General features: G+C 46.3%; 1 long non-coding RNA gene across 1 annotated transcript in view; it reads right to left on the bottom strand.

Annotated features, from left to right (window-relative positions):
• LOC127491475 (uncharacterized) overlaps positions 1-22,008 on the bottom strand; it is a 301,265-nt gene that overhangs the window by 77,172 nt on the left and 202,085 nt on the right. The window contains exon 2 of the long non-coding RNA XR_007920181.2: positions 4,105-4,191. This is a non-coding gene — a long non-coding RNA (uncharacterized lncRNA). The remainder of the gene's footprint in view (positions 1-4,104; positions 4,192-22,008) is intronic.

The raw sequence follows: 22,008 nt of genomic DNA, 5'->3' as shown, positions 1-22,008 counted from the left end.
ATGGGGGAATGAAGACAATTGTCACTTACGTGATATGATTCAGTGAAGCAACATTTATAGCTAATGATATGACAGCCACACAGTTTTTACCTTCTCTCTATATTAACTACTGCAAATAAAAGAGAATGTGGTATTTGTCTTTCGTGGTCTGGCGTATTTCACTTAGCATCATGATCTCCAGTTGCATCCATTTTTTTTTTTTTTGCAACGTCAGGATTTCATTCCTTTATGACTGAGCAGTATTCCAACGTGTGTATACACCAGTTTCTTTGTCCAGTCATTGGTTGATGGACATCTAGGTGGCTCCTGGGCTACAGCTGTGCAGTTACCGAGCAAGGCAGTGCTCTGCCCCAGGCTGACCCAATGTGATCCACGTTCCTCTGGAGGTCTTTTTTTGTTTTGTTTTCTTCCCAGATCCTTTCTGGCTGGATAGCACTCGGAGTAAACGGTGAACTAGTGAACGTATCCTGTGCTCAGAAAGGCAAAGTTGTTGGGTTTGTGCCAAATGAAGCCTCGCTTTTCTAAAGGAACTATGAATGAGCTTAGGAGGGCTGGAGCTGTGGCAGAGTAGTAGGCTAAGTCTCTGCGTGCAGCGCCTGCATCCCATGTGGGCACTGGTTTGCATCCCGGTTCCTCCTCTTATGATCCTGCTCCCTGAGTATGGCCTGGGAAAGCAACAGAAGATGGCCCAAGTGCCTGGACCCCTGCTCCCGCATGGGAGACCTGGAAGAAGCTCCTGGCTCCTGGCTTCGGCCTGGCCTATCCCCAGCCCCAGTCATTGCAGCCATTTGAGGAGTGAACCACTGGATGAAAGATCTCTCTGTCTCCCCATCTCTGTGTCTGTAACTCGTTGAAATGAATAAATAAATCATTTTTAAAAATCTGATGGAAAGACAGCATGAGACTTCTGGTCCCTGATCTGGCTCTGCTGCCACAGCACAGGACACAGACCATTCGCAAAGCCAGGACAAGTGATGCCAGGGGCAGTGATTAAAGGTGGTGCAGGGGATTCCTGCTGTGTCAGTGGCCTCAGCCAATGTATGTGTAGTGGCGGTGGACAATGGCTACTTTTGATTCTAATGAACCCAAAGGAGGTAGAGCTGGCTTAGGCTATGCAAGCTGGAAGCAGGAGCGAGGGGTGCAAGGCTCTGGCAAGTTCTCCCAAATGACTGCAGGCCTCTTGGCCACTCCTGTAGGAGTAGGAGGAGTGAGCCAAGGGGATGGAGTCAGGAAGGGTGAGCCAGATGAGAGCCAGGGGAAGGGAGAGCCCAAGGACAGGAGATGTCTGTGGCCTCCCTGCCTGTGCCTTCCCAACTGTCATGTTCTCAGGAGGCTGCCGAGTTTCCTCGGCCTCCAGGCCACTCACTTCTCCCCTGTGGGCCCCCATTGCTTCACCAATAAAACGGGGCTAAACCGAGCCTACTTACTTGGAAGTGTTGCTCTGTGGATTAACAGGATAACACATAGAGGGACTAGGGCACAGCCGCTGGCACACAGAGGCTCTGCCTGGAGGTCAGCTTCTAGCTGGTATCCCTTGGATCTGGAACTCAGAGCCTCGTGTGATTGAAACAGTCAGGTGTAGGGTAGCAATGCTTCAGCCAATGCTGAGGAGGGGTACAACTCTAACACAGCTCCCGTGTCATCAGCTACCACGTGTAGGGTTGTGCAGGTACAATGGTCACACAACACAATCACCTAACGGTACATGTTCAGACCATGTCCCATTGTTAAGTGATACATAATAGACCTACAAAATCTATAGTGAGGCCTTCACCTCTCTTGGGAGTCCATATTTTCCATTCTCCCTGCAAAACCCTGCTCTCCACTGCTACAGAATGGACTTCATCCTCGGCTGCTCCCACACCTGAAAGGGGGGCTCCACTGCCCCCCAGGGTCCTGTGGCCACACCCCTCCCTGGCCTGTGAATCTGGAAGCTTCGCTAGGTTTCCTGATGGCAGCCTTTTCTCGCCTCTTCCTCTGCAGCTCGGGTACCCATACAGCAATTTGTTCCAGATGCCGGGCAATTTGCGTCGTCCTGCTCAGCATGAAAAATATTCCCCCAATGCTTATCGACCTCTGGAAAAGCGAGTGTTTGCAAGCCTGCCAGCCAATCGCCAACACTTAGCTGGAAACGCGTGGGCCTTTAATCATTGTTGTCCAAACATGAGAAGAGCAGCAGTCAGCAGAGATGGAACGTTTGCTGCTGAGTCCAGGGAAGTTGTGTCATCTCTCACCTGCTGAGTTCTGGACAGAAGCCCCCGAAGAGTCATTGTTCACTGGTCTTTCTGGAAGATGCGTCTCCAGGAGGTTGGAAAAGAACTCACCTGATGAATCAAGTTCAATTCCCAGCTGAATCAGGACAGGAAGGTTGTAAAAAGTAGTCGAAGAAAGAAGTTTAATGAGGCTACCGGTGGAGGTACAATGCTCCCTCGGTGTAGGAGTGGAGATGGCTATTGAAATGTTGTATTTACTGCCGTGTTAGTCAAAGTGTGGCCCAAAGCCCAGCAGCACCTGGGAACTCGGAATTGCAGAAGGAAACGTATACCTCAGGCATCAGAGTCTGCATCTCAACGTGGTTCCTTGCTCCCGGCCCTCAGCGGTCTCTGAAGCGTTAAATTATGAAATACTCACAGGGACTCCATCTCCTTTCCCACCTCCAAATAGTGCCCTCCACTAAGCTCTGCCACAGACGCCTGGAGTTGGTACATTAATCACCCCTCATTAAAACCGGCGCGCGGCTCACTAGGCTAATCCTCCACCTTGCAGCGCCGGCACACCGGGTTCTAGTCCCGGTTGGGGCGCCGGATTCTGTCCCGGTTGCCCCTCTTCCAGGCCAGCTCTCTGCTGTGGCCAGGTAGTGCAGTGGAGGATGGCCCAAGTGCTTGGGCCCTGCACCCCATGGGAGACCAGGAGAAGTACCTGGCTCCTGCCATTGGATCGGCGCGGTGTGCTGGCCGCAGCACGCCGGCCGCGGCAGCCATTGGAGGGTGAACCAACGGCAAAGGAAGACCTTTCTCTCTGTCTCTCTCTCTCACTGTCCACTCTGTCAAAAAAAATAAAAATTAAAAAAAAATTAAAAAAAAAACAGATGTTTGTCAAGAGTTTGTGATTGAGAGTCATTATTCCAACGAGATCCCACACCCTCTGCAGCCCTCAAACTTCTTTTGCAATCCTTCAAGGAATAGTGAGGTTAGATCTTTCCCTAAGGCCTTGTCTCTCCGACCCGTGGGAGCACTCACAAACCACGTTTGTTACAAGTCCACATGCAGGTTTCCTTGGTCACCAGTGATAAGAAGCAGCCCAGATCCACGCTGAAGCAAAGTGGGAGAGAATAGCAGCACACACACCACAGTTTCTGCCTGCTTCCGTGCAGTGCTACAGTGTCCAGGCACGACAGGTGCTTTCCCAAAGCCGAAGATGTAGCCCACAATGTCCATAAACAAGAGGCCCAAGAGGATCTCAGGTTCCCAAATGTTCCTTATGGAATGTGATTTTCATCCTTGCAACCCCAGTGCCTTCCTGTGTTTAACATAATGTGGGCTCCCAGTGTTCAAAGCAGGGCTGAGCATTAGGACTTCGTGTTGAGTGCCTAGTGTGCGCCCGTCAGTACTAAGCACTCTCCCCTGCTCTCTTCCCACTTCTCCATCTGTGTGTCTACCTCCCTATCCCCACAGGTGTATATGAAGGTACTTCAAAGAGTTGATGTAAATCAAATTTAAAATACATGTTTATCTTGATGCAAGCAAATGCTGAAATCCATGCCTATGAGGGTGTCAAAAAAAAGTCAGTGGAAAATGCCTGTTATGAAAAAATTGCATGAATGTCATAGTTTTTTGAACCATGATAAGCGTATCTTTTCCTTTCACTTTTAAATGAACTTTTTGAGTTACCCTCATATTCCTCACAACAGCTCACTAAGTAGGTGTTAATTAGCTCTGTTCCTAAGGTCATGAGGTGGTTTAGCAGGCAGTTGGGCTCCCAGAATATGATGGAAAGGATGGGTGGTGAGGGAGTGATGGGTGATCATGGTAAGACTCCTTAGTGACGCGCTTTTAAAGGAGTCATCCAATGCACAACTCGAGGCGAAGGCTTATTTTCACTTACCTGATGGAGAGAGAAGCTGCACGTCAAACCTGGGTCATTCCTTTTGAGTGTTGTACTCCGTGCCGTTTAATATAAACTTCATTGAGCCTATGAGAAAACAAGCCGATTAGAATTCAGCACAGGTGCCTAAACAAACGCCCACACCCTTCTGCAGGAATACAGCGCTGGCAATTAGAAACAAAAGCAAAGATCAAAACCGCGCTTGGGCAAGTGTCAAGGTGTAAACTGGGATTTGTTCCATTTCCCCATCCCCAGCTTGTCTCTCCACGACTTGAGGAGTCCAGAAACCCCCTGGTGCATGATTAAAATTCCCACTTTGGGTGGTCTCTGCTTTCTTGCTTTCATCTCTTCTGGTCTTGGTTGACGCGAGAAACAATTAGGGACTGCAAAATCATTGCTGCTAGGGCACACATGCTCTTCAGAAGGGACTGATTACCATACTCAGCGTCTTTCACTTGACAAAAATCAGTGAGAATGCTTCCCTCCCCTCCGTTTCCCCCAGAATACAGACAAGTGTGTAAAAATGAACAGCCAAAACAGGAGCCACCAATGAGGACCAAACCATCAGAAACTTCTCTTTATCTTTCCCAGCGTTTAATGCCTTTGATGTTGAAATCTCCTTGTTCTTCTTGTTTTATTTATTTGTTTTTGATTTCTTCTTCTTCCTCCTCTTTTTTTAACTTTTTTTTGTTGTTGTTGTTAAATAACTGCCAGTCAGAGCTACAAATCTTTCTGCAGAGCCCTGAACCTGCCAACGTCAATTTGAAAGGTCAGCCCTGCTCTGGCAGCTTGAGTCATCACATTGCTGACCTCCACATCAACTCAAATCTAGCCAATGGGAGCCAAGATCCCACTCATGATTGGCAGCTGCCTTGAGAGCATCCGGTCTTACTACATTCAATAAGCAATCCAGAGAAGAAATGCAACCAATAGCAACCAACTTTATAACAAGCTTTGCAATGCTTTTTTTCTGATTTCTGGGCAAGTAAAGTGGAGACTTGCATCAATCATCTAAATACTTCAAGCTCCAAGAATATTTCCCCCAGAAACCTCGAGAATTGAAGTAAAGGGGACTTCAGTGGTGGTCCACAGCAACCGCATTCTAGCATCTGCCACGCCACTTTGACTGTGTCGGCCAGGTTGGTGTCAGACCATTTTCCTGTGGGGACAGTGGGAGTAATTTGTTAAGTGCCTGCTGCGTTCCCAGGGGTGGTTGAGGAAGTTCAACACATTCTATCACTTAGGCACAGCCATGTGCCACTTAACACCAGGAGCACATTCTAAGAACTGCATTTTTAGTCAGCTTCCTCTCCGTGTGAACATCACAGGGAGCACCTGCACAGACGTGTTCTCTGGATGCATTTAACAGGCATGTGAAGCCCAAGAGGTAGGAGCCTGCTGCCTGCATCACAGGGCAGTCTGTTTTGCAGTCAACCTTTTGTTTTGCTAAATAGAGGGAGGACATTATAAAATAACAAAGTGTTTGGAAAAGAAGAACTCGAGGGGTCAGTGTTGTGGTGCAGCCGGTCAGGACACCACTTGGGAAACCAGCCTAGCATATTGGAGGGAGGGTTCCAGGCCTAGCTACTCTACTTCTGATCCAGCTCCCTGATAATGTACCTAAGAAAGCAGCAGAAGATGGCCCAAGTGCCTGAGCCCCTGCTACCCATGTGGGAGACTTCGATGGAGTTCCAGGATCCTGGCTTCAGCTTGGCCCAGACCTGCCTCTTGTGGCCATTTAAGAGTGAATCACGGGGCCAGCACTGTGGCATAGCAGATAAAGCTGCCGCCTGTAGTGCTGGCAACCCATGTGGGTGCCAGTTCGAGTCCCGGCTGCTCCTCCTCTGATCCCGCTCTCTGCTGTGGTCTGGGAAAGCAGTACAAGATGGTCCAAGTCCTTGGGCCTTCCTGCACCCATGTAGGAGACCTGGAAGAAGCTCCTGGCTCCTGGCTTCGGATTGGCACAGTTCTGGCCATTGTGGCCAGTTGAGGAGTGAAACAGTGAATGGAAGATTCTCTCTCTCTCTCCATCTCTCCCTCTCCCTCTCCCCCTCTCCCTCTCCCTCCCCCACTCCCTCTCTCTCTCCTTCTCTCTCTGTGTAACTCTGACTTTCAAATAAATAAATCTTAAAAAAAAAAAAGGAGTTAGAGGATGAAATATTCTCTCTCTTTCTGTCCTTCTCTCTCTCTTCCCTCTCTCAATTTGTCATTCTGCTTGTCAAAGAATTAAATAAATGAATCCAGGCATTTTTAAAAATAGAGTATAGTAAATATATAACCCAGTAACATCGTGGCCTACGACTGTTGTCAGGAATTATATTGTGTAGGGGACTGCATGTGTTGTACTGTCACACGCCCAGCAGCACAGTAGCCACGTTTACACCAGCACCACAAGCAGGCCAGCAGGGCTTTGCCCTACATAGGACGTCACCACAGCTAAGAGGCTGGCCGTTGCAGCCATCTCAGGAGTGAAGCAGCAGATGGAGGACCTCTCTCTCTCTTTCTCTCTCTTTCTCTCTCTCTCTCTCTCTCTCTCTCTGCTTCTGCCTTCTGTTATTCTGTCTTTCAAATAAATAAATAAATATTTTTTAAAAAATGTATACAACAACGTTCCTGAAAGCCAGACAACCTTGACTCTCAACCCCAACTCTGCTGCCTTAGAGCCCATCTCTAGCCCCGCCTTCTCCCCAGAGTCCTCCCTAGAGCTCCTGCCAGGAGGCTCTGGTCTTTCGTTCCTTTCTCTATTACCTCCCACCTCTCCTCTCCGGATTGTGTCTCTTGTTACTCATTCACTTGATTCCACATTGCAAAAAACAGCAGAAATAGCTGTCAAAGGCTGAATTCTCATTAGGATGGAGGAGGAAGGGAAGCTGTGCAGGCTGCAGATAAAGACAAAATTTTTTTGTAGTCGGTTGGGTCTGGATGGAGTAGGGAAAGAAAAGACTGGGAGCACACACATGGCATTGAAATGTCTACTGTCTCATGAGCCGCATGACAACCTGGAGAACAAGATACTGTTATCAGATTGCGTGATGAGAAATCAGGAGCACAGGCAGATTGTCTGAGGGCAGAACCTAATGACTCATAGCAATTAGAACCAGGATTTACATGATTACAAAATCCACCACCCTTCCTCCCAACCACAAGTCTCCCATGGAAGCAAATCTACGATGATCATAATAAAAGCTGTAAAAGTTTTGTGACTTATTTCTCATTGCCCTTCAGTGAAACAGATGTGTTACAGGTGGGAGAGATAACCAAGAATGAGACAAGTGACTTCCAGTTGGCTCAGAACCCACTCCTGTCCTCTCAGTGCAGCCCACCACTGGCTGTGTCAGTTCTTCCTGGTCTGGTTTAGCTTTCCTTAAGTACAAATTCATTCATTCAACAAAGATTAGTTGAAGTCCTTCCTGCCAAGTTAGAAATCATGTGAGTGGGGGCCAGCCCTGTGGCATGGCAAGTAAAGCCACGATCCATGATGCCTGCATCCTGTATGGGCACCAGTTCAAGACCCAGCTATTCCACTTCCCATCTAGCTCCCTGCTAATGCACCTGGGAAAGTAGCAGAAAATGGCCCAAGTGCTTGGGCTCCTGCACCCACATGGGAGACCTGGAAGAAGCTCCTGTCTGCTGGCTTCAGCCTGGCCCAGCCCCAGATGTTGCAACCATTTGGGAAGTGAACCAATGGATGGAAGATTTATTTTCTCTCTCTCTCTCACTCTCTCTCTCCTCCTTCCTTGCTCCCTCCCTCCCTCTCTGTATAACACTGACTTTAAAATAAATAAATATGTAGAAAAAAGAAATGAATCAGGTGAGGAGGTAGACAGAAGCATAGAAATACAACATCATCCTGCTGTGAGAGGCAAGAATTGAAATTGAAGAAGGAAGATGAACATTTAAATAACGCACCATATGAGAGGAGGAAATAGCTGGCAGCCCTGGAGTTGACCAGGGAAGAATTCACAGAAGAGACTGCTCTTTGAAACTTGTGTCCTACTACCTCTGTGACAGATTCTCTTCATTTTTAGGTTATCTGGAATTCTCCAATTTTCCTGCTTGATAATTGTGTCCTCAAGAAATTATTAAATTGACCAGGATCCAAAGTCCCACACTGCTATGATGAATCACACAGTAAAATCTTATTTTCTTGACCCTGACACTGTTCAATTTTACTTGTAGTGCTGGCACAGTTCAATAAATACTTATTGAGCATCGTTTGGAATGTAATCACAAGCAAATAAATACATAGCCTCTGGCCTCACAAAACTTCACATCTATTGGAGGTTGGAAATGCCACTCAAACATGTGTGGGTTAGTGTTGTGGCATAGCAGGTGAAACCACAGCTTGAGATGCCTATAGCTCCCATCAGAGTGATAAGGGATAAGGCAGGGAGCTAGATTAGGACCACAAGCTGGTAGCCACCCCCAACACACACCCAGTCTACATAGTCCTATCTGCCTGTCAGTGCAACAGCCCCCTTCCCAGGACGTATCTCCCTTCTCCAGGTGCCTGGGCTGAGCCTAAAAATGGAGGCAGGCAACTGGGAAGGGCTCTCCATTTCCTCCCTTCTTCTTTCATCAGAGACCAGGACAAGATGGAGCATTGAGCTGCCCTCTCTCTACTTCCCTTCCTACCTCTTCCCCTTCCTGGCTCACTCCACGCCTCAAATATGCCCATGTGTGTGTCTACTTTTTCACCTTTTAAATGAACTTTACCACTGTGTGCATCATATACATGCCTGTATTTAAAATACTGCTCTTAGTAGAAGGCAAGGATCCGGAACAGGAATTTAGACCCCACTTCTCCTCTAACAAGAATGCCAGGTAGAGTCCCTGCTCCTCTGTTGCTGACCCAGCTTCCTGCTAATCCACTTGGGAAGGTAGCACCCGATGACCCATGTTCTTGGGTCCCTGCCACCCAGTAGCTGACCTTGATGGAGTTCTTCGCTCCTGGCTTCAGCCTGGCACAGCCCCAGCTGTTGCAACCATTTGGAGAGTAAGCCACTGATTGAATATGTCTCTTTTTTTCTGTTTCTCTCCTCTCTCTCTCCCTCATAAATAAATAAATAAACCTTTTTAATAATGCCTTTGTGAAATGTGAATACTGTTTCACACTCATGAATTCAAATTTTCTACAGTGTCCTGAGATGGTAGAAGAAGTGGGGTGGAGGAGAAAAGTGGCCAAACGCTTCTGGAAAAATCCATGCCTGGTCCCACATCTGGAGGCAGTAAAAGGACGAGAAGATCGTCACAGGCAGAAGGAACACAGGATCAGTGCTGGAAGGCAGCAGAAGCAGCAAGAGGCTGAAAGAACAGCCATGTGCTTGGGGTGGGGATAAAGAAGGGTCTTCATCCCATTGGCTGGAGACAGCCAATCGGCATTTTGAAAAGACCACTTGGGCTCCTTCTCTAGGGAACAACTGCACAAGCACCTACTGTGGCAATCCAAAAGCACTGTTGTGAGTGGGAGGAGCAACAGGCTTAGAATGAAGAACCCTGGCCCTAGTTGCAGGCCCTCCCCTGCCAAGGCCAGGATGCCCGAGAAGAGGAGTCTTCTCTGTTTGAGGTTCACTGTCCACAAAACTGGGTACTACTCCCTGTTCCTGGGGTGCTTTTGGAGACTGAGTTAAGTACTGGACATGAAAGTACAAAGATACTATAATAGGACTTGAATAGCAGTGAAGACATTACGGAACATCTAATGGGCCCGTTATCCCAGGTCAAAATTTCAGATAGGTGAGCCTACTCAGAAGAAATAAAACCTGAAGAAAATTAGGTAACTTTGAAAGTGTGCCAGACAGAAGGCACCTGAGAGAGAAATTTAGAGAGAACATTGAGCGAAGAAAGCAGAAAAGAGATAGAGGAAGACGTGGTTGGGGAGGGAGGGAGTGAAGGGATGCTGGGGCAGTTTTATGCAGCTATTTAACACTGAGGTTGGGGACAAAGGAATAAAAACCACTGTGACAGCCCTGAGAAAACAGAGGAAGGCCAGTGCAGCTCCCGACTGCTGAGTCTTCCTCCAGGTCCATGGAAATATGCACGAATCAGAGGCCTCCCTTAAAAATAAACCATGATGCTATTTACACTCACTTTCTAAAGAGATTTCTGTCTTTCTGCATTTTCCCCATAATTACTCCGTTGATAACATTGTTCTGTCCTCAACCCCCCCCCCAAAAAAAAAGGCAAGAAAACAAAGGCTCATTTTCATGTTGATTCCAGAAAGAACAGAAATGAGTTCCTTTTTGCTCCTGTTCCGCAATTGAACATCAATGTCTAGGCTTTTTCAGTGAAGAATAAGTTCATCTTATGATTCATCTTAATAAAAAATAATGACTGAAACCCTCTTGGGCTTCACAACAAATGGAATGTCTTGAATTCACCAAGTACCTGGAATGTGGAGTGACACTTCTCCACCAACAGCCAAGCAGGGTTTTCAGACCCCTGCGATCAGTTCCTCTGAACGTTGCCTCTTGCTATGTGTTTACCTGCTCTCTCACTTTCTCCTGTTGGCTCCTTCCCGCCGATGGCGTTGTTCCTGGAACCCTTGCTCCACACAGCACGTCAAGTGCTTCTGAGAGCTTGCGGAGATGGGCTTCGTCTCCCAAAGCCAAGCCCGGCCGTGGCAACCGTACAGAAATCCAGGGCAATGGGGTGAACGCCACCTGCCTGTTGGCCTCCTTTCCCATTCCGCCTCTATGCTGGCTTCCCCCAGGCTGTGGCACTCCCTCTCAAAGAGTGACCGAGTCACCTTGAAGCAGAAATGCATCAGCGTACGAGTATCCTGTTGGGCTGCCAGATAATTATCTTAATAAGAAATTTTCTTTGAAAACATAGATTCTACTAACTACCTCTTGATCTCCAAACTTGAACCAAGCAAATAGTTCCATCTTAAAATATGATCTTAGGATGAAATTAATATTGATTATGAGGGATAAAAACTACGGTGTGGAGGATAGTAAAAAATTATTTCAGATCAGGGGGTGGGAAAATAAGATGAGAATAAAAATGAGACATTAGCAAAGCACTATAAAATGACAATAAAATCCAATGTTGTTAAGTCGCTAATTAAAAGAAGGTTCTGGAAGAATATATTAGGTTACCACTGAATTATGTGACCTACGCTTTAAAAATGTGCCGAAGATTTTAAAATGGAGGAAGTTTCAAGAGAGAGAGAGATGTAAGGGCAGGAGGTTGCAAGCTTCAAAAATAGGTATTGGATTACATTAACTTTATTCATGAACTCCTTCATGCACGTAACACGTATTTTGTAGGAGCCCACTGAGAGCAGGTGAAAGTTGGGTGAGATAAAAGCAAAGGCAGGTCACTGTCCCCAGGGCACCTGCAACCTTACCAGAGCAGACCCTGTGGCAGAACCAAGGGACGCTTTCAACAGTGACCAAAAAAGAGGAGAGGGTGAGTTCTCCTGGGGGAATGGAGAAATTAGCAAACACCCCACACAGCAGTCTACACCTTGGTAGTACAGGTGGTCAATTTCTGTATGTACGACTTGAATATCTTCAAGGAATTAGAAGATGAGTTTTTTAGTAGAAAAAAATAATTGGAATGCATGCATAAAAAAGTTCATGGAATTGCAGATTATGAAGAGACTGTGCATGGATTAGAGTGGTTTTTTTTTTGTTTTTTGTTTTTTGTTGTTGTTGTTGTTGTTGTTGTTTTGTTTTGTTTTTGACAGGCAGAGTTAGACAGTGAGAAAGAGAGACAGAGAGAAAGGTCTTCCTTTTTCCGATGGTTCACCCATCGGCACACTGCACTGATCCGAAACCAGGAGCTTCTCCTGGTCTCCCATGTAGGTGCAGGGCCCAAGGACTTGGGCCATCCTCCACTGCACTCCTGGGCCACAGCAGAGAGCTGGACTGGAAGAGGAGCAACCGGGACAGAATCCGGCGCCCCGACCAGGACTAGAACCCAGGGTGCCGGCGCTGCAGGCAGAGGATTAGCCTAGTGAGTCGCGGCACTGGCATGGATTAGAGTGTTTTGCACCAAAATAAACTTATCTTTTAATTCCATTTCCCCATGTACTTTTTGAAGTATCCTTATATTTTAGGTTTGCTTCGTCAACACAAATATAGAGTTGGGACCTGCTGTTTCATGAAGGTAAGGTCCACACAGAAGGAGGATGTAATTCCTGTTGACAATCTCTCAGACAGCACAGATGCCTCAGGCAGGATTCCAGAATGTGGGAAGCAGTTGATGATTGTGGATCTGAAATCCAGAACCACAGATGAGAGGGAGCAAAATGAAGGGAGGACTTACTGCCTGTGTGTCACATGGAGCCTGTGTGTCTATGGAGAAAGTCCTAGGAACTCAAGAGGGCAAAGCTACAGCAAGGGTTCTGTCACTAGGAAGCTATGTAGCAGAACAGCCAAGAGCAAGAGCCCTTGGGAGGCAGCCGCTTTGATCACATCCTGACTCCATCACAGATTAAGTGGCTAATCTTGGAAATGTTGTTCACTCTTCCTTGGCCCCCTTCCCTTCCCTTTAAAATGGCCATAATCCAATGAAGACTGTTGTAAAGATCAATTAAGTTATTATGCATAAAGCATCCGGGAGAATTCCCTGCATGGTCTTAACACTCAATGATTATTTGTGATAAAATATTTTTCGTTGAAAACCTTAGGCTGGTGCTGTGGCTCACTAGGATAATCCTCTGCCTCTGGCACCAGCACCCCAGGTTCTAGTCCCAGTTGGGGTGCCAGATTCTGTCCCGGTTGCTCCTCTTCAAGTCCAGCTCTCTGCTGTGGCCCTGGAAAGCAGTGGAGGATGGCCCAGGTTCTTGGGCATTGCACCCACATGGGAGACCAGGAGGAAGCACCTGGCTCCTGGCTTTGGATTGGCACAGTACACCAGCTGTAGTGGCCATTTGGGGGGTGAATCAATGGAAGGAAGACCTTTTTCTCTGCCTCTCTCTCTCTCTCTCACTGTCTAACTCTGCCTGAAAAAAAAAAAAAAAAAAAAAAAAAAAAAAAAAAAAAACCTTAGGTTTAGGGGTGTGTTCTGTGGCATAGTAGGCTAAGCATCTGCCTGCGCACCGGCATCCCATATAGGGGCCCGTTCAAGTCCCTGCTGCTCCACTCCCATCCAGCTCTCTGCTTATGGCCTGGGCAAGAAGCGGAAAATGGCCCAAGTGCTTGGGCCCCCCCATCCATGTGGGAGACACAGAAGCTCCTGGCCCTGGCTTCAGATCAGCTCAGCTCCAGCTGTCATGGCCATTTGGGGAGTGAACCAGCAGATGGAAAACCTTTCTCTCTGTCTCTCCCTTTCTCTGTCTGTAACGCTACCTCTCAAATAAATAAATAAATAATCTTTTTTTTAAAAAAAAGAAAATCTTAGGTTTAAATAAATCTCATTTAAGTTGATGAGTGTTTATAAAACTTTGGAATAATAACTGAGAACTTGGGATTTTGTCTCAGGGGTCTACGGAAAGGGTATAAAGGGAAGGATCACCCAGGGAGAGAATGCTTGGGTCAAGACAGGAGTCAGAGAGGAACTTACAAATGCAGGAATCAGAGTCCTGAGTTCCAGGGGCCTTTCCCTACCATGAGATTCCTTTTCCAGAGACAGTCTTGAAGGACCTGACTTTTCTTTTCATGGTGGAATTTCATGCCAGTCCTCCAAAAGAAATCTGAAAACCATGTCATTCCCTTGCATAAACTCCTGCAGTAATTTCCAATTGGAATAAATTACATGGTCTTAATCTTTCAAGCTATTTCCCAGTGAGGCTGCTGGGTATGTTAGCTAGAACCTTGGCTTTCAGGTCATTTCATTGTTCCAAGTCCCCTTTTCTCAAATCAGGCAAGGTTAGATATCATGCATAAAGCATCTAAGAGAATTCTCTGCATGGCACACACACCCCAGCACCACCACCACCACCACCCCCACCACCATCACCACCACCACCACCACCGTTGACAATGTGAATAAGACTTATTAAGAAAACTCTGTGAGGGAGAGATGACAAAGCACACACAGCCTTGAGCCTTAGCCACACAGAACTTGGTCTAGGCTGGAAGTGGATGGTCACACCATGGAAAGGGCCCTAAGAGAGAGACCCAACCATTTCATATCAAAGTGTATGGTGTCACACACGTATAGGAGAGTTGAGAAGGGGGCAGGAAACATCTCATCAACAATAGAACACCAGGAGTCTCCTTTTCAAAGAAATAACAGGATTAGAATGGGAGGGAGAGAGGGTTTGGCCTCTGGAAATGGACTGTCCACTGTGCTAACTCCAAGCTGCTGAGTCGGCATCTTGCTGAGCTGGCCAAACGTGGAGGAAATGATCCTCCAAGGCCCTAGACACCTAAGCACCATGGGTTCAATGGGTTCTGTCAGATATGATTAAGGCTTCCCCTTAGCCAGCACATCCACTTTCATTATTGTCATTGACAACCCTAAGCCAATGTCTCCTAAATGGAAACCTCTAGTCCTGACTTCGTACCGGGACTTCAGATGGGCTCTTGCCTCGTGTGTCTCACTATACCTCCCACACAGCATATCTAAAACTGGCCAATCCTCTTTTCCCAAATCCTTCCCCTCTGTCAACTGTTTGTCCCACCATCCGCTCTGCCAGCCGCACCATCCAAATCAGAAACCTGGCAGCCACATGGGCTCTTCCGTCTCACAAACTTTCCTTGTTCGTGCTTCACCAAGTAGGGCTAATTGCACCTATTGATTAAAACCTCCTCATCTTCTCTGAGCTTACTACCAAAGCTCTCACTTGGATAGTCATCATCTCTTGTCTGTATCATGTCAAGGTACCGGACCACATCACTGTTCTTAACAAGTCTCCCTACCTCAAACTTTTCACCAAGATTAGTACCTGAACTCCAAACTGAACTTGTCACTCTGTTCGCAACTTGGAACGTACTAAAGGTCTCCAGGGCCCAAGTTTTTTAAAACGACCTACAAGGATTTTTCGTGATCCTATTTCGTACAATTCCTCTTTCTTTGCCATGTCACACGAAGCTACTTCAAAATGCTGAAAGCAATACGCTCCTTTGGGCTCCTTGGCTTTTGAACAGCGTGTTCTCTTTCCAGGGATGTTTTAGCATGAACTCATTATCACCACCTTCCCCTCGCCTCACCATTCCAATCCACCCTTTGTATTTCAGTAACAGAAACATGGTGATCATTTATCAAGATATCAAAGTACCCAGATATGTGAGAAGGGCCCATTTGTGCCAAAAGAGGGACTAGAAAATCTGAAAATCTCCAATCTCGCCAAGTCTTAATTGACTCTGTTCCCTTGTTTGCAGGCTTTTTCACCGACACCAACCCTGTGGTTAGAACGTGTCCCCTGAAATTTCATACGATGGCCATTTAAACCCCAAGTGCATAGTTGGCGTACATGATTTAGATATGGAGAGGGGCCTTTGGGTGGTTATTAGGGTTAGATGGGGTCAGGAGGGTGAGGCTGTTGGGATGGCATTGGTGGCTTTATGAGTAGACGAGGAGAAAACTGAGCCAGCATCCTTGTTCTTCTTGCCTGTGATACCTTCTACCATGCTACCTCATCAGAAGCTGGCACTGGGACCCCACAGGACCTCAGAGTTATGAGCTAAGTAAGTGCCCTTTTGCTATGGATTATCCAGCCTGTGGTATTCAGTTACAGAGACGGAAAAGGTCTGAGACTAGGGTAACAAGATCAGTTGTATAATAGTTGGCTACTCATTGTAAGTCCTGCTTTACCCTAACCGAGGGACTCATTTATCCAAGAAAATCTCCACCTCCATAACCTACCTTATCAGTGTTTCTCAGTTTTGATAGACGCCCATCTTCACTCTGCAACTTGAATCATCCCTGCCCCATTGTCATCGTCCAAGACTGGTAATCAGGAAGAAAAGACCAATTGCTTCACAGAATCTCATAAGGTCCTTTCACCCAACACCAAATTTATATCTCAGTCAGTTTTCTGGCCCACTACACAATAATAGAACTACATTTTATATTTACATCGCCTCTTCCATCAATGGACAAATTCTTTCTAGAAAGATGAAGTCTCACCAACTGCAAAAAGCCAAAAAAATTGTACTGAATTCAAGCCAGAAAGCATCAATTGCCAGGCAAAGAGAAAAATTTGATTCTCTATGGAGAATGGTTTGTTTTATCCCAATTTCCAAAAATAAGACTGACTCCATTCCTGCCATCGATAATTCTAACACTCAAAATCTATCTTTGCTCATGGTTACTGTGAACTTCCAAATTCAGATATTTGAGAATCTTCTGCTCATGTCCATGTACAACGGACACAACTGGCATCCCACCATCAGCTTCCTGTGCAAGCCTCAGCGATGATGAAATGGGCCCAGATTCCGAAGAGATAAATGAGATAACAACCCCATAGGTCCCTGGGGTTTAGCTGGTCTGCCATCCACCCTCAATGTGCTGCTTCCTCAACTATTTCCCTGCTTGATTGCCTTCCATGACCCCCACTGCCTGAAGTCTAAGGCCAGACAGTAGGCTAGGCACACTAGGCCTTCTGATCAATCTGATCTGATTCCTGCTTAAACATCTAACCTCATCCAAGAGGTAGCTTGGGGATATGTCAGGCAAAGGTAATTTGGAGAATGCATTAGGGAGAAATATAGCTTTCCACAGAACTCAACTAATAATGGCCCAGGCATTGAAAATTTGTCCTTTGGAAAAGTGAGTTAGCTGATAAGCTCCTTTAGCAAGGAATATTTATGCCAGCATGGATAGCTTGAGGTGAGGACTGTAGGGGTAAAGCTCAAGAGGGATGCAGACGATATCAGAACCAAATGGGAAAATCAGAACCATCAATTCCCTGGTGTCAGAATTTGCAGCGCTCCCCTTGCACAATGGCAAATGGACTGCCCATGGTTCTCATGAAGTTCTCGTGAGTTCTGGCATAACCACACCCCCTTTCACCTTTGCAAATAACCTTGATGATCTTCCCAGATGAGGTTAAATCTAAACATGAGGTCCATGAGCTCAGGTCCTCCCTGGTGATCAGAATGAACACTGTGGCACAAGTAGGCACAGGGCCAGGTGTGCTCCTTGCTTTGCACAGGAGGTGGTCTCGTTGAGACTTAATCCTGTGCAGACTGATCCCACACTGAAAGAACATTTGGCTGATGCCTGTCTGTGAAACTTCTCTCTGCGACTTCCAAGGACCCAGCCTAGCTAAGGCCCCCCAACTATTGCCTCTGAGACTCCCTTCCTGACCTCAAACTAATCTATGCTCCTCCTGTCCCCTTCTCCTTACCCACAAGGCCCAGCTGTGTCAAGAAGGTCTCTCTAGGGCGGGCACTTGTACCAGGCTTCCACCCATGCTCACCTGGCAAGAAGCATTCCCAGCCAGGTCTTTTTTAACTTGACCCTGCCTGTTCAGCTAAACCCACATTCCAAAGGGGCACATCACTCTCCCTGCCTGGCTGGTGCCCTGGCTTCGACTCTCCTCCCTGGCCTTCCTGGGAGGCTGAGTGGATGTTCTGATGAGGCGTGTGTTTTGTGTAGGACAGTTTTGGGAAATGGGGCTATAAAAGCAGACTGGGGTCATCTAGGGAGAACTTGGAGCAAGAGAGACAGCAGCTTCCCTCCTCTGCTCCTACGGCAGCACACCACTGTCTCAGCACAACACCAGGTTTCATTTACTGGCTAGGGAGCAACTCCATTAAACTTCAAAGCATCACTTGAGAGAGGATTATTTTCTTACCAAGGTGACTGGAGGTATTTCGGTTCTAAGACTTTATGATCACATTGTCTCACAGGCAGCTTGACAACGTCTTATGTCTCTGACACTGGGGGGATTTATTCACTCGAAGCGCAGCGCTAAATCCTTGGCGGGCACTGTATGTAAAATCTGGCTTTATAAATAAACAGTGCTCTGCCCTTCTGCCTCCCTTCTTCTGAGCATCTGCAAGTCCCACCATCTTGCAGTGAAATGAGCCTTGATGGAAAGGAGGTGTGATGCCAGCTGTGTTTCCGAGACTCCCTCCTCTATGCGATGGCAAGGATAGTGTGCATACCTCTCTCACTCCCAAAGCTGGAAGACATGTGCGTGGAGTGGATAAGAGGGTGTGCTCACTCCGCATGGGAATCACAGGAGGTGACAATGCTTGGTCCTAAAAGCCAATGCGATGTATTATACCCCGCTCTTTCCTCTAAAACAATCCTTTGATCCCTAATCCAGCACAAATACATATATGTATCCACTGATGAGCCATTGGGTTAGGAAGAGTCCAAACCTCTTATTCTTCCAGACATTAATGCCTAATAGAACTTTAATCCCTCTGGCAATGGGAAGCTCACTGCCCCCATGAGGCAGCCAGTTCCATGGGAGACCCCACGGAGCCAAAACCCACCTCCTCATAACTAATGCCTATAGGTCCCAGCCATGGCCCTCTGAGCATCTCTGAGCAAGTGCGATTCTTTCTCCCACACCTCAGATATTTGAAGGCCGAGATCACAGCTACTTTTTATGACTTTCTTTTTCCACATGAGCTAGAGGCAGATCTTGGCAGGGAGGAGAAACTGTCCACAGTGACTCTTGTAATATTTCTATTTTTTAAGGAAGAAACAAACATGGAGCAATCTGTCACCCCCTCACTGTCCTACTTTTTAGGTAGAATAAATGTCACTTTCAGTTCTGAATCTACCTCTGTTAACTCTTTACTGTTTGGAAGCTGCTCAGCTTAGCTGTACAGCATAGCCTCTTCTCACCTATGTCTAGAAAATGTTGGTGGCCCTCTCCTCTTGCTCACAAGAGACTCTAACTTATCAAATTGTTTTGTTTCACTTCATTTATACCTAAACCTGTCCCCTCAAGACCTTAAAAGTCCCAAGCACAGCCCATATTTTTTGTCACAGTGGGACCCTCACCACATCGCACAGTGCCTAGAACTTGAACGCAACAAAATAGTTTGCTGTCCAAGGAACTCTGTCTATGCATCATAATAAAGAGACTTGTCAAGATTTCTTCCACGCCTTAAACTATTGGGAATCTGTTACTTTACAAAGTTGGTTTATTATTTCTCCTGTCAGCTTCAGGTTCCAAAAATATGGAGCAGGTGTACAAATGCAGAAGCAACTTTGTGTATGTATACCCCATAAAGAAGATCTATGCCAGCTCTCTACTGTATTTATCTGGCGACTAGCATCAGTGGTGACACATAAAACTATACAGTTAAAAGACATTAAAGTGCAGCTTAGATGAAAACAGATGAAAAAGATAGAAAACGCTCAAAAGGCTGCCGAGAAGAAAAATATCTTTAGGCCTATTCTTTAAAGCATTTACATAAATAATCGCAAGTAGATATGCACTTTTTTTTGAATCCGGAAATGTGTGCGTGTGTGTGAAGGGATTTTTAACTTAAATCTAGCAGCCTGTATCAGCCATGGTGTCTACTCGCCTCCCCTGCTTCTCCAGTGTTCTATCAGAGTGTTAGATTACCTTCCAATATCTACTGTATCGCTTGTGAAGGGGTTGGCAGGATGGTGAGGACACCCAAGGCCTCTGACAGTGCAAACATTTGTAGTGAAGTCAGAGGGAAGGTTGTTAAAGTTTAATCGCTGTTTAGTTTCTTATCACTTTGGACCAAGAAATAATGGCTTAAGCCAAGAAAACAATCAGTTGAAGATGAATCCTATCCAGCCAGTTTTGACAAAAGAAAACTCCAGGTGTCTGTCTGACAAATGTTTTTCTTTGCTCCAACTTCATTTCCCATGGTAGTGAGATATAAGGGAGAGGAAGAGAAAGCCTCACCCTCTAACACAATTGCCCACAGTCTCCAGCTAGAGGATCTAAAAGATGGTTCCTGGTATTGGTTGCAGAAGGTAGCAATCGTAGTCCACAGTCAGTTGAGAGGAGGCACTCCACAGGGAGCAGGTGCAATCCGTTGCTCCATCATAACCTTAAGCTTACTGGGAAAGAGATGCACACAGTGTGTCCCACTGGAACCAAGTCCACACCCAGCTCTCCTGTCATTTCAGACTATAGAAGGGCCTGGGATGCAGATGCGAGGTGGACACAAGCTGAGATGCCCAGAGAAGTTCACAGAGAGAGAGGCTGGCTCTTTCAGGCAATGGGGGTTACTGGTGTGCAAGAGACAGGGTGACATCTTATACATATTAGTTCAAGCAAGCATGTAACTAGCCATAGAGACAAACTCTGGCTTTTAGAAGTATCTCAGACTCAAAAGCTGTGAGCCATCAGAACAGGGCCTTCATTCAAACCCAAAGCCTGCAAGGTGAGCCTATGGGCCCTCAGTTCAAATTTCCACATTCAAACCCCATTTACTCCATTATCCAACCTTGTGGCCACTGGCAAGCAATGTGATCTAACCAAGGTCCCTTCCACCTACAAGGAAGATAAGCATGGTATAAGCTCGGGAATCTGCAATGAAGTTAAAACAAGATTATCCTGTAGGGCACTGGGCACAATGACTAAGACACAGTAAAGGTTCAATAAAGACTTTCAAAAAGCATGATCAAGTCACAAGGCAAACATGAATTAGCTTGAGGCCATAGAGGCAAAAGAAAGTAAAGATATTCTTAAAGCAAAGGGAAAGGGGCCATATTTGTTTCCTGTGGTGGCCACGACAAATTAGCAGAAAGTAGCTTTTAATATCAGAAATTTGTCCCTTTGCAGTTCTGGAGGCCCAAAGTCTGAAATGAGGTGTTGATAGGTCTGAACGCCCTCTGAGCGCTCTAGGGAAAATCCTGCCCCTCCCAAATACTGGTGGCTGAAGCTATGCTTGGCTTGGGACTGCACTGCCACCTTTGCCCTTATCCTCACGTGGCCTTTTCTCTTGGTCCATATCTCCTCTCTGTCTCTTATGAGAACACTTGCCACTGAGTTTAGGGCCCAACCAGAAAATTTGAATGATCTAATCTCAACATATTTAACCTAAGAAAAAAGACTCTTTTAACAACAAAGTGCCGTTCAGTTTCTGGGGATTGTGACATGGACATAGCATCTTGGGGGCTGTCATTCAATCTACTGTAGGTCCTAATTAAGCAATGCTTGCTGAATTAAAGTTGAATATTCAATGCCTTAGTCTGCTTTGTGTTTCTGTGACAAAATGCCTAGTGCCAACTAATCTGTAAAGAAATAAGAGGTTTAGGTAGCTCACAGTTCTGGAGATGGTATCTACTTGTCTCTGGTGAGGGCCTCGTTGCTGCTGGCATGACAGTGATGGGAGTTCATGCGAAAGGCAGAGATCACATAGTGAGAAGGGCAGCAAGAGGGGTTTGGGTGCCAAGCTCACTCTTTCTGTAACAATTCATTCTTTCAGGAACTAACTGGGGTCCCAAGAGAACTACATTAACCCCTTCCTTCCCAGAGTAGTGCCCCCATTGACCTAGACCCCACCTCTGAAGGATCCTGCCACCTCATCATCCCATATTGAGGGCTAAGCTTCCAATATATTTAACTTTAAGGGACACACTCCAACCATATTCACACCAGAACAGTCAAATTTAGTTAAGAAGATAATTTTTAAAAATCATATCCCCAATAGTACTAAATAAATTTAGTCAATCTCCATGGTGAAAAATTTTCATTATAATAAAAAATACTATTCAGAGAAGGAAGAATGATTTGCTGTAGAGCTATGTACTTTTTCTCTTCTTGAGCTCTGTGTTTTGACTCATGACTGGTAAATTTAAATTCCATAAGACAGGGAGCCATCTTTACTGGTGCCTATAAGAAAAGCATAGCTTGTCGGAAGGATCTTTCTTACAAATGCTGATCTATTCTATCTATTGGGTCCTAGGACCTTGTGGGTTTGGGTGTAGGTAGCCAATGATGAGGATGTTGTGATGGGATGGAAAGTCATTGGAGGTGGAACCCAGAGGACCTCAGAGGCTTGGGATCTCGCATTTGTCATCTGTCCTCCAGGCCAGATACGTAACTTTGCAAAT

This window comes from Oryctolagus cuniculus, chromosome 1, assembly GCF_964237555.1.
Source record: "Oryctolagus cuniculus chromosome 1, mOryCun1.1, whole genome shotgun sequence".
Lineage (NCBI taxonomy): Eukaryota > Metazoa > Chordata > Mammalia > Lagomorpha > Leporidae > Oryctolagus > Oryctolagus cuniculus.
Note: the sequence above shows the minus strand (reverse complement) of the source record. Positions and strands in the feature narration are given on the sequence as shown.